The sequence below is a fragment of the Rattus norvegicus genome, chromosome 16 (assembly GCF_021556685.1).
Source record: "Rattus norvegicus strain SHRSP/BbbUtx chromosome 16, alternate assembly SHRSP_T2T, whole genome shotgun sequence".
Classification (NCBI taxonomy): domain Eukaryota; kingdom Metazoa; phylum Chordata; class Mammalia; order Rodentia; family Muridae; genus Rattus; species Rattus norvegicus.
In genome coordinates, this window is record NC_141549.1 from 81,248,872 (window position 1) to 81,261,473 (window position 12,602).

A 12,602-nucleotide genomic window follows, 5' to 3' on the forward strand; every position below is an offset into this window, starting at 1 on the left:
TTTTGAAGCTTAATGTTTCACTTTTTAGAAGACTATGTTAGTTTGTTATGGATCTGAGGTGTCTCTCAGAGATTCACCATGGCCATAAATATATTTTGATACGTAGATTTTCATTTAGGTACTGACGTCAAATGTAGAGCCAGGACTGTAACCGAGAGCAACTCCCAAGATACATCCCCAACTATATCAGGCCATGACTTATAAAAGCAAAACCCATATGATTACAGTTGTCTACCTATGGGCATGATCTAATCTTAACATATATGTCTTATGTTTGTCCTAGTCATCTTTTTGAGCAGTGTGAGCAAGTTGGATTACAAAAATAGAAACAGCAGTAAGTTTTACAACATACTATTTTGCAGAACAGCAAATTTTATAAAACCAGTCAACTTAAAAAGATTCAACATCTAGGAAAAAGGGGAAGTGAGCTGCTAGGGTACAGACTATATGAATTAGTGTCTTATACAGTACAGGCAATTTTTTGGTTTTTGGTCTCTCAAGCATAGTAATTTAAATATAACTTTAACTTTCACATTTTGGGACCCCATACTAACTTCTTTCTGTTTTCCCAGTTGGAAACTGCATTTTTTTCAAGATTCTGGTTAGTTTCACTTTAGTTTCAAATTATCTTTGAAATCTAATGTGATCTACATATGATACCAAAAATTGAAAACATTGAAGTTAATAATTTATTTGAGTGAATTCCATCCAGTGATGGAATACATGTTCTTTGTAGTTCTAGGCAGGTATATTTGTTCCAATTTTTTTAAGATTCTAAGAGTAAGATATAGTTTTAGGACTAGAAATGAATTAAAAATGATAATACATGTCTTGGGCAATGTTCTAGTGCTGTGAAGAGACACCATGACCATGGTAAGTCTTATAAAAGAAAGCATTGAATTGGAGCTTTTTTAGTTTCAGAGGTTTAGTCCATTGCCATTGTGGCAGGAAGCATGGTAGAGTGCAGGCATGATACTAGAAAAGTAGTTTTACATCCATATCTACAGGCAGCAAGAAAAGAGACTCTGCACTTAAAATATTTTTTTTAAAACCTCAAAGTCCATCTCCAGCAACACACTTCCTCCAAAAAGGCTACATTTCCTAATCCTTTCAAATAGAGCCACTCCCTGGTAATCAGGTATTCAAGCCTATGAGCATATGGGGGCCAAACTTATTCAAACCACCACACCACATATTTCTCTCTGCTAGATAGTGTGCTCTAGACCCAACAAGGAAGCTGCACCCAGAAAGCCTCAGCAATGCAGTCTCCTAAACAAGATCTGTGTAGGACACCACTTGATTGATGAAGTGGATGGAGAAGTCCACAAGGAATGACCTCCAGATGAAGACCTGTGGAAAGTCTTGTTAGCTTTAAATACATGTCCAACACCATGAGCAATACTAAAGGGAGTTCATAGGGTGTGTGTGGTGCCCACATGCACGCATTTGTAATTTAAAAAGATGTCATGAATTTAAGAGGGAGTCAGGGTCATGGAAGCAACTTCAGTTAGGGAGGGAGGAGTGAAGATGGTACAAATCCAGTACTCCTGTGTAAAATTCTCAAAAACTTAAAATACTACCAGTAGTAAATGGAAGTGTAATAATTAAATATCTTAAAACAATAATATTGAAATACAGCATATGATTGCCCAATTGTTTTAAGACAGAGTCAGATGTCTAGGCAATCATTCAGTTGGGGAACTGAGTATAGACGATACTAGCATTAGGACCTAGCGGAATCACATAAGAGTTGTAATTGGTTTTTAAAGTCTAACAGATTTTCCACCTATGTTGTTTTAATATTTTCTGGGTGCTATTCACTTTATGAGCTTTACATTGTGTGTGTGTGTGTCTGTGTGTGTGTGTGTGTGTGTGTGTGTGTGTGTGTGTGTGTCGAGCTTTACATTTTTTAAAACTAAGATCAAGGCTGGGAATCTGGCTCAGTAATGAAATGCTTGTCTCACATGTGTAAATCCCCAAGCCCATTGTTCAGCACTGCAGAGAATATAAATAAATAATTCTAAAAATAAGTCTAACAGAGACATTGAAAACCTTTACCAATCACATGCCACAGGCTTACAGAATAACCATATTGGAGTCACAGCATATGACTTATGCATAGTAGCCTTACAGAAAGCATTAATAGTCCAACAAGAGAATACATTTTGGTTTCAGATGCCTAGCATCAGGCACCATCTCACATATGAACAGTTGGATAAATTAGATGGAGGAATTTTTAGCTGGGTGTAAAAAATAATACTACCAAACAAAATTGAAAGAAATTTCTTAAAAATACATCCATTCTCCCTATACTAGATGAGTTGGAATCAATAAATCAAAGCATTGTTTTGGTAAAACTAAATGTTGGCCCATCTTTGCCAACTCAGGGGCCATGACCTGACTGAGACTCCTCAAGTTTGGAAAAGGCTGCTTATCAATGGAAGCCACAAAAGGAAAATGGTGGCTGAAGACATTGGAGAACACTTTTAGGGACAGTTTATTTTCACCATCCCTCCCCTCATTCTTAGATAGTTAAAAGTCAAACTCATGAAGTATTTAAAATATTCAAATATAGACCTATCTAAGAAAGGAATTGGAATTCCACTCAATGTCCATCATGCTCGTTACTGTTTTCTAAGCACACTCAACCCCTGCCGTCTATTTTGCTGCAGTCTTTTCTCTTTAGGATGGGACAGGTCACACTGCCCAAAACTCTCAGTTCAATTCCTGATTTCACATTCTACAGTACACTCTGAACTTGTGAAATTTATCTCTGTCACATATTAGTTAAAAAAAACCAAGTCTTTATTTTCCAAATATCTCACACAGAAAAGCAGGCATAAACGTACATATAAATATAGAACATATGCATATTTTAACCTAACATACCAGGAGCGATGTTTGTATTTTTGTTGAATTATATAAATACATTTACTCAGCCAATTTGGGGCTCCAGTCTAGTTTTTCATTCAATCTACATTTTATTGAATGACAGAATGACTCTTATTCAAGGCAATAAACATTCTTAGTATTACGAAACATAAGACTGACTTACTTTGCTTACTCTCCAGTTGTTCCCCATGAGTGTGCAAACACCACTGTGTTCTAAGATATGTCTGTTAAAGGGACAATGAGCTGTTCTTAGGTATTTTAATCATTTCCTTAGCATGGCCTTATAAGAACATCTGTGTCATTGTTTGGATAATGTATGCTCATTTTTTACAAAGATACAAAAATGCATTCACATTTATTGACATCATGAAGCCAATGGCTCAGGCATGTACAGTAAGAGAGAAGCAGTACACAGTACACAGATGTTCACAGTACATCTTTTAATGATTAGGAAGGAACTTGTGAAACGAACACCTACACATAACCAAAAGACTAAGGACTGCAAGTAAGATGAGCTGTGCAATGTGTCTTTCCTGATAGCTCCTACCCCAGTTATTGAACCCCAAATGCCTAAGGCATAGATCATTGGGGTATTCTCGTTGCTGATGCATCCAACAAGACAAAGAGACCTGGAGAACTACTTGCATCCTTGGAAACTTCAGAAAGGTTCAAGTATCTTTCTTCCCTTTCCTTTGCACATTTTTACACTAAGCTGGCCCCGAACTGTGATTCAGATTCTCTTAGAATTAATTTAAGGACTCTTATAGATAGCAGCACTTTTGGGTCTAAAAACATCCAATGGATACCTCCATTCAGTTTTTATAATAATCCACAGACAAAGGACAGTAGAATAGAGAAACCTAATTATCCAGTACCATCTGTGTCGCCAATGGGCTATGGTCTCCTGGCTTGCACCATATAAATTATTAAAGTTAAGCTCTCTGGCTTAATAGTCGTCTATGCCCTGTTTACCCGATGTTATTAAAATTCAAAACTAGAACAAACCCATTTATTCAACATATATTTACTCAGTGACTTTGTGGTGCTGTTCAATTTTTAAGTTCTGGAGATAAAATGGTAGTTTTCACTCTCAAAAACGTTGAATTCTGAGGAAGAGTGAACAGTAAAAGATGCTAAAGAAATTTTAAAGGCTATGGGGACCTGGAGTGCAGGAGACCACTGTCAGCAGATTAGACTTCTGATTCATTGATAGCTTGTGTTTCTAGAAGAAACCAGCCATTGATGGTCTGGACAAGAACGCTCTTAAGAAGGTTAGGACCTATACCAATACAGCGGGGAAAAGAACCAAGCTGGACAGGTCAGAGATCATGGTCAAACAGCATGGTTCTTGATGTGGTAACTAAAGGCTCTGAGTATACAGGGATAGAAGACAGTAAGAAGGGAAGTGGAGAAGTATATACACACCCAACCATCAACTTGAGGGTTTCTACATGTTTTTCCAACATCCTTCTATGTGATGTATGAGCAATGCTCAAGAAAACTTAAGTGAGTCATGGAAGGTCAAAGACCTTGTTAATAAGTCCTTGAGCATAGCAGGCTATTTGACATCATACATATGGTGAATGTGTGAGCCAAGCAAGTTATGTGTGTAGCATGAGTGGAGCACAAAGGCTGAATATTGTGGGTGGTCCTGAAGAAACTGGGAAGCGATTCTTTTCTTACTAATAGACCTAAATAAAAATGTTATGACCCTGTTCCTCATAGGTGTCAAGAAGTATAATAGTTGTTATTTCTCCTTCCACCTCTAAGAACATAGAAAGAGACAAAGCTCTTGTCTCTCCCTTCATAGAGTTCCCTATATTATCAGTTTATTTACCTCTTCTTAAATTACATGATTTCATTATATTGTTTCATACCCAGTACCGAACACATATCTTAAAATACCTTAGATCAGAACAGTGATTCTCAACCATCCTAATGTTGTGACCCTTTAATGTAGTTTCTCATTTGTGGTGACTTCCAACCATAAATGTATTTTATTGTTAATTAATAACTTAATTTAGTTACTATTATGAGTAGTAATATAAATGTCTGGTATGCAGGACATTGGATATGCAACCCCTCAAAGGGTCATAACCCACAGATTGGGAAACATTGCTGTAGACTCTTGACTTCCAAATGTTTTTCATTATCATGTCTTCAAGTGAAATCACACAGGAAGCTCAAAAATTAATAAAAAAAAAACCAATAGTCATAACCGTTAAAGCTCAGTGATTGGTTTGTAACAGAAATGATATGAACAATTTGAAGGTGAATTGGTAGAGTTCTTCAGAGAAAGAGCAGTCTATAATCTAAATGTGTGCAGACACATTAATTCTGTGGAGATGGCTCAGGTATTGTTCAAATGTGTTGGAAGCAAAACCTGAAGGAAGTTGTCAGCCAGAGGCCCAGGTAATATTTGCATGTGAATCTTAAGACTATTGTTGAAAGAATTTTTCTTGCTTCTTGCCAGCAGATCATTTTTTATTCAAGTTGTTTACTGATTGGATGCAACCCACCCCTACTGAGGTAATTTGCTTTGTTCAAACTGTAATAATTTAATCTCATTGTCAAAAATTCCATCCAGAATACCGTTTGAACAAATATTCCAGCATTGTGGCATGGCCATGGTAACACATAAATCGGTTTTCATCTGTATGCACGATCTCTATAACTAAATGCAGCATTTATACGAATTTATGATAATAGTCATAAGGCAGAAACAGGAATCACCCACTAGGAAACAAGGCTTCAAGCTAAAGACATTCAAGTGAAGCTAAATTCAGATTGAATAAAATAGTTATTTAATCTAATCAAACATAATTTTCTTTCACTTTAAATCATATTAGCATACCTAATGAACACAACAAACTACTATGTCAATACCAGGGTTTATTTGTTTTTAGAACTTTAAAATTTTAAACTTACCCAAAGGCAGTTTTCAGTGTTTTCTCTTTATCATAAATTTTTGACAAATTATTCTTAACCAAGTCCCATATTTAGAGGAATAAAAATTTTCCATGACAAACATCTTTTCTCCATATTTTTAAAACCAATTCTAGAGAAAATTGGAAGACTTCCCATGCAGGAGAGATCCACCCGTTTGTTCCTGGAGACGTCTTGTTGTCTTGTTAAGTAGCCCTGGATAGTCTCGAACTTGCTTTTGACTTCCAGCCTCCACCTCCCAGGTGCTGGAATTAGGGGCATGCGCCTCCCAGCTCAAGTAAGAGCTCCATTATTGTGCAATCTAGTTAGAAACAAGCACTGGTCAGCAATTCAATTCCAGCTTTATCCTCCAGTTCCCATGGGAACTCAGCCTCAGAATACTGAAATAGCAGGGGGAGGAAGTGGAGGGTGTCTTTGACAGTTCACTTCATGTACCTTCCCAAGGGTGGGTTGAAGAAAGTCAAGTCCTATAAACCCACCCAAAGCTTGATGAAATAATACTTGTTCTTCCTCAGTACTTCTCTTACTCCCAATTTTGGATACATGAGTAGCCATCTCTCTCTTTGGATGGGAGCCTCTGGACTGGTAGACTGATTACCTTCTTACCATTCTATACTATAATTGTGGTTCTACAGCTGCCTACAGTAGCTTTACCCACAGGCCACACTAGGTTGTAGATAGCCAGCAGAACTATCACTGCTATGACTTCTCTTCTCCTCCTCCAGCTCTCTCTTCTCTCTACATCTCTTGCCATCACCTTTGCTATTTACTGCTACCATAGTTTGCGATGCACAGGACAGCAGTGACTGTGTCTCACACTACCCTGTAGTACCAGGTACCCAACACTGCCATTGGCAGCTAATTCCTACCTAAAGGAGAACTCCACCACTTTCCCCAAATCACAGTGGTTAATGTGCACATAGATAATTACTGTAATTAGCTAAGCAGGGCATGCAAAGTCCAAGAATTCAGTAGGATTCCAAGGCATGTAAACATCAAATTACAAGATCAGTGAACTATGGATGAAGGACAAGAAGTCAGGAAGAGATGTTTGAGGGAGTTCTTAGAGGTGTTAGAAGGAGAACTTATATGATCAAAACACATTATGTATGAGTTGTGAAATTATCAAAGAATGGATTAAAAATTCAGGAACTATCAAGAAAATGAATGCTGGCGAGGATGCAGAAAAAGAAGAACACTCCTCCATTGTTGGTGGGATTGCAGACTGGTACAACCATTCTGGAAATCAGTCTGGAGGTTCCTCAGAAAATTGGACTTTGAACTGCCTGAGGATCCAGCTATACCTCTCTTGGGCATATACCCAAAAGATGCCCCAACATATAAAAGAGACACGTGCTCCACTATGTTCATCGCAGCCTTATTTATAATAGCCAGAAGCTGGAAAGAACCCAGATGCCCTTCAACAGAGGAATGGATACAGAAAATGTGGTACATCTACACAATGGAATATTACTCAGCTATCAAAAACAACGACTTTATGAAATTCATAGGCAAATGGTTGGAACTGGAAAATATCATCCTGAGTGAGCTAACCCAATCACAGAAAGACATACATGGTATGCACTCACTGATAAGTGGCTATTAGCCCAAATGCTTGAATTACCCTAGATCCCTAGAACAAATGAAACTCAAGACGGATGATCAAAATATGAATGCTTCACTCCTTCTCTAAAAGGGGAACAAGAATACCCTTGGCAGGGAAGAGAGAGGCAAAGATTAAAACAGAGACTGAAGGAACACCCATTCAGAGCCTGCCCCACATGTGGCCCATACATATACAGCCACCCAATTAAACAAGATGGATGAAACAAAGAAGTGCAGACAGACAGGAGCCGGATGTAGATCGCTCCTGAAAGACACAGCCAGAATACAGCAAATACAGAGGCGAATGCCAGCAGCAAACCACTGAACTGAGAATAGGACCCCCGTTGAAGGAATCAGAGAAAGAACTGGAAGAGCTTGAAGGGGCTTGAGACCCCATAGGTACAACAATGCCAAGCAACCAGAGCTTCCAGGGACTAAGCCACTAACTAAAGTCTATACATGGACTGACCCTGGACTCTGACCTCATAGGTAGCAATGAATATCCTAGTAAGAGCACCAGTGGAAGGGGAAGCCCTGGGTCCTGCTAAGACTGAACCCCCAGTGAACTAGACTGTTGGGGGGAGGGCAGCAATGGGGGGAGGGTGGGGAGGGGAACACCCATAAGGAAGGGGAGGTGGGAGGGGGATGTTTGCCCGGAAACCAAAGAATTATTATTAAGTATTAAATAAATTAAAAAAAAAAGAGTTCAACACACACACATACACACACACACACACACACACACACACACACACACACACACACACACACACACACAAGACTGCAGCCAGATCATACAAAGCCCAGCAGACCTGATGACTCTAGATTTCATTGTGTTTGCTGTGGAAATTCAGTAAAGGGATTTCCATGAATAAGACAGCTGACCAGGAAGAGAGAAAGAGAAGATGAGGAGAGTAAGAATCACAAAGACAAAGAAAAGGAGTATTTGAGAATAAAAAGTACAAGTACTAGTATTAACATTTATCAAATGGCAATAATGAATACTAGACAGTAAATATCTCTGGGATTTGAAGAATTATATATTCCTTCGGTCGATTTTCAAGTGTAAGGAAAATAAATATGTAAATTGTTCAAAGTTGGAAAGATGTTCCTGAGAACAAAATTTCCTAAGATGAAAGTCAAAGAAATGATGTTCCCATTGCCTGTGAAGGCCACAGTTAGGGAGCACAAAGAGGTGAGCAATTGATAGGAGTCTGAAAGGGTGATGGCTGAGATGTGTGTGTGCCCTCCACCTGATTACTCTGTCAAAGACAGGTCCTTGTAATTATATACAAAGTTTTCTCATAGTGTACAGAAAGTTCCAGAAGTCCGAGAATTTCTATTGAGATTTCTTCTATCTCGTCAGACATTTCAGACACTAATATTTGATGTGTTATCTTGGCAACAAGCTTTGTTATTGTTGTTTTTTTTTGTTGTTGTTGGTGGTGGTGCTGATGGTGGTGTTGGTGGTGGTGGTTGTGGTGGTGTGGTCTTGTTTGGTTTTCCTGTGTAAAACAAAGAATCTCAAACATAAAGGAGGGAGGGAAATAGGCAAAATAGACCCAACCTTTAGTGTAGAAAAACAGAAGGGTAAACCTCCTAAGGAGGAGAGGCAAATGCCATTTAAGGCTTAAAATGGTCTCTATGAAAAGCTGGAGGAGTCTTCCCAGCCTGAGTGGAAGGCAGAGGCTGGCTTTTCAGTGGAGTTCTCTGCACTTGAGTGTCCAGAAGCAGAGAAAGACAGCCACTTCACATCTTACTCTGGGTCATTTTCTTCCTTATGGAGATAATGAGTTCTGTAGGCCTCACAAAAGGCAGATATTTGCTTCTGTGGGTTAAAATTCAGCATTTCCAACAGCTGCTTGCTTCATATTCCTCCTTCTTGGAGAGCACTGACTGCACTGGTCAAGCTCCTTTGCAGGAAGAAGTTCTGTGGGTTGGGGGCAGGATAGAGATGTATCTTGAAGCCAGATATCCTCTGAAGGCCTTCAGATCAAAGATTTTACCCAACTGGTCAGCTTTTGCACTTCCAGGGAAGAGACGTTTTCAGTGAGACAGCTCGGCAAAGGTACAAGGGACATGCCACCTGTCCACATCCTGGTGTTGCATATGCAGATTGCAAAACTTGAGGAACACAGTAGCGGAGTATAACAGCCACAGGTGTGACGAGCCATCTGGTAGCTGTAGAATCTGGCAAGGCCAAAGTCAGCCAGCTTGACTGTTCCAGCACTTGTCACCAGAATGTTCCCTAGTTTGAAGTCTTGTTAAACAATGCAATTTGCATGAAGAAAATCCAGGCTGCTTAGAAACTGATCCATCAGATCCTTGATTATCTCAACTGGAATGCCTGGGGTGTGGGTGTGGGTGCTCTGTCAAGGTATGCCCTTAGGTCCTAGTCTATATGCTTAAACACTAGGATGATTCTATTATTTCCTCAGTTCAGGAAGTACTACAGATTTCCATTAGCTGGACAGCACTGGGATATTCTAATGCCTCCAGCCTCCTAAGTAAGTCTACCTCATGAGGTGCGTTAATGGGAAGGACCCCTTCAGATTCTCTTCCGTTAGGGTCTCTCACAATCTTGAGGAGCTCAAAGTGGCCATTGTAGGAATCTTAGGCTTTACAAACCATTTCACAGGTACTGAGACAGTAATTTCAGCCACTGTTGGAGAGGTAGCATTTTCTGAGAGCAGGAGGTCTCCTTAAGCCTATTGTCAGGGCCCAGTTGTTATTTCCTACAGTGCCACACTGAGGATAGGTTCCAGACAGTTGGATGCTATGGGCTATCCTATAGATACAGATGTAAATGTCCCTTCAATATTGTTTCTTCTGTTCAGCATTGGGTCTCAGGGTGACATCTCCTCAGAGATCACGCATGTTATTTAGGGACATAGGTAGTCTTTCTAGATCAGAGTACATACTACTTCTATTTTCTTCCACCTTCCAATGGCTTAATCTAGCTCTAGCCTCGGGCCCAGAAGAGAAATGAAGGATTGCTGCAATCTTCCTTTCCGTTCCTGTTGAACAGACCCATCTATCCTAGCAAGGGTTTTATCTGAGGATTAAATAAAGTTTCTCTCTGCTCATCTCTTTGGAAATAGGTGAGTGATATTTTCTCTGACCATAGATTGTACAACTGAAGTGAGGAGGTAATTCAGTTTCTGCCTTCAGTGTCTGTATTTCCAGTTCTGTGTTGAATATCAAGTTAGTTTGATTACAACGAGAGTGACTTCTGCTGAAGTAACCAAGCACATGACGTTAGCTAGAATCTCTCTTGCAGTGTTCTCTCTCCTAAACGTTCCTCCCTTGATATTTAGGTTTCCTGAAGGGACACTAGCTGCTCCAATCAAGCTGCTTAAAATAGTCAAAAATTAAACTTTGTCATCTTAATTTGCTTTATGAATCCACTTAAAGTATATTAAGAATGCATAAAATTCTTAAGTGATAGGAATTTTAAATTACATTTGAGAACTTTTTTAAACGAAATTCCATTCCCTCTTGGAAATCTACTAGATTTAGACTAGAAAATAATTTCTAAAATAATGTAATTAATGTTTCTGGAGAGACTCACTTTACATGCTATAAACTGAACAAGAATTGCTGAAGCATGACTCAGTTGTCCAACCTCCATCCTGTTTCTTCTCTCAGTCATTCCATTCTGGTTCTTTCTCTGCTGGACTAGAAAGAGCTAGCATCGATGTACATGGTAAGTGGACCGTGCTTGGATTTCCCTAAAAACCCTGTCACCTGGCAGGAAGACCTGAACTGTGTTCAGAGAAACTTATTTTTCCTGAGAAAATATCTTGGTGCTCAGATATTTGGCGTTTTCTCAGAGTCATCATGGTAAGGTAAACCACATGACCCATGGCAAACTGCCCTTATTGCAGACTCCAGTGGACTGTGGAATTCAGTGCTGCACAGTAAGGGGAGAGAACGCAATAGATGTGTGCAGAAGGTGTCTTGATGCAGGCTTGAAAGGTGAATCAAGAAGGCAAAGAAAACCTGTAATAATCCAGGCAACCAATGCTGTTGGAGGACTGAAACTTCAAACTGTTCAAATACAAGGTATACATGGCTTAAAATATAGAGCAATGTATCACAGTAAAATAAGAAAAAAGAAACAGATTCCTTGAAAATTGCAAAAGGAAAAGTAAATCAGCAAACAATGGGGAAAAGAGCTGAGAGGCAGAAATGCAGAAGACTCAGGTTGAAATGGAAGTCACAAAGACAACAGGGAATTCAGCATGCAGTCGAGGAACAGAAACGTAGGAAGCCAAGGTCAGGGTTTGGAAAGACAGACTTTCCTAGGAGCCAGCACAGAGAGCCCAGTCAGCTAATGGGAAGTGAGAACCCAGCAAGAATCCTGGTATCACTACACTTCGAAGTGGACTTGAACCATTCTTGGATTTGAGAGCTTATTAAGGAGACTCTAAGAACCATAGAAGCTTCTGAAAGTTATGTAGTAAATATGACCTTTTAAGTCTGCCTGGAAGAGACCCACAGTGAGTGTCTCAGAGGAGTCTGTAAGGGCAGCTTCTCCTACTATGTTACAGCTAGGACACATGGAAACCCAGTCTAAGTATTGCCAGTTTAGAAAGCTTCTGGTGGCTCTTTGGGATCCAGCGTACAGCTTGGGTTTCCTTGTATGTGTGTATCATTGATAGGTTGCATTAGGGTTAATAGCAGTACCCACTCTGGCCACAGTGAAGCTACACCAGAAACAGGTAGGGAAAAGTGTTTCCAGCAGATGGTTGAAGAAGCCACAAGGCAGGGAAGCCTGGAGGAGTCCTTAGAAGATGGCAATTCATAGGTATATATCAGCAAGTCATGGGTCGGCATGCAGACATATATGAGTGCGGAACACTGGACATGTGAAGAGCAGTTCACATCAGAAATACCTGGGTTTCCCCCTAGTTGTAGATCCATGACTTGATGTCTTTCTATATATGATTCAATACCATGATGATATACACTGGCAGAAACTACAGTTTGAGTTTCAATTTTGGTTTATCTCAGATATGCCCGTGGTATTGGCAAGAACACAGTGCAGGAGCTATGATCAACAATGCCTGGCTGTGACAGCCACCGCAGAGACAAGAGACACTACTGTGCTGCTCTGCTGTGGTATTCCAGACTTGGCGGCCCGAGAATGTTTCAAT

General features: G+C 39.7%; 2 protein-coding genes and 1 pseudogene across 2 annotated transcripts in view; 2 read left to right on the forward strand and 1 right to left on the reverse strand.

The window, feature by feature from the left end:
• Positions 1 to 12,602, forward strand: part of Erich1 (glutamate-rich 1) — a gene marked incomplete at its 5' end in the record, with an annotated part of 52,793,804 nt that overhangs the window by 50,378,312 nt on the left and 2,402,890 nt on the right.
• Positions 1 to 12,602, forward strand: part of Csmd1 (CUB and Sushi multiple domains 1) — a 1,600,021-nt gene that overhangs the window by 935,823 nt on the left and 651,596 nt on the right. The window lies entirely within an intron of this gene.
• Positions 9,200 to 10,059, reverse strand: LOC108353087 (cyclin-dependent kinase 4 pseudogene; annotated as a pseudogene).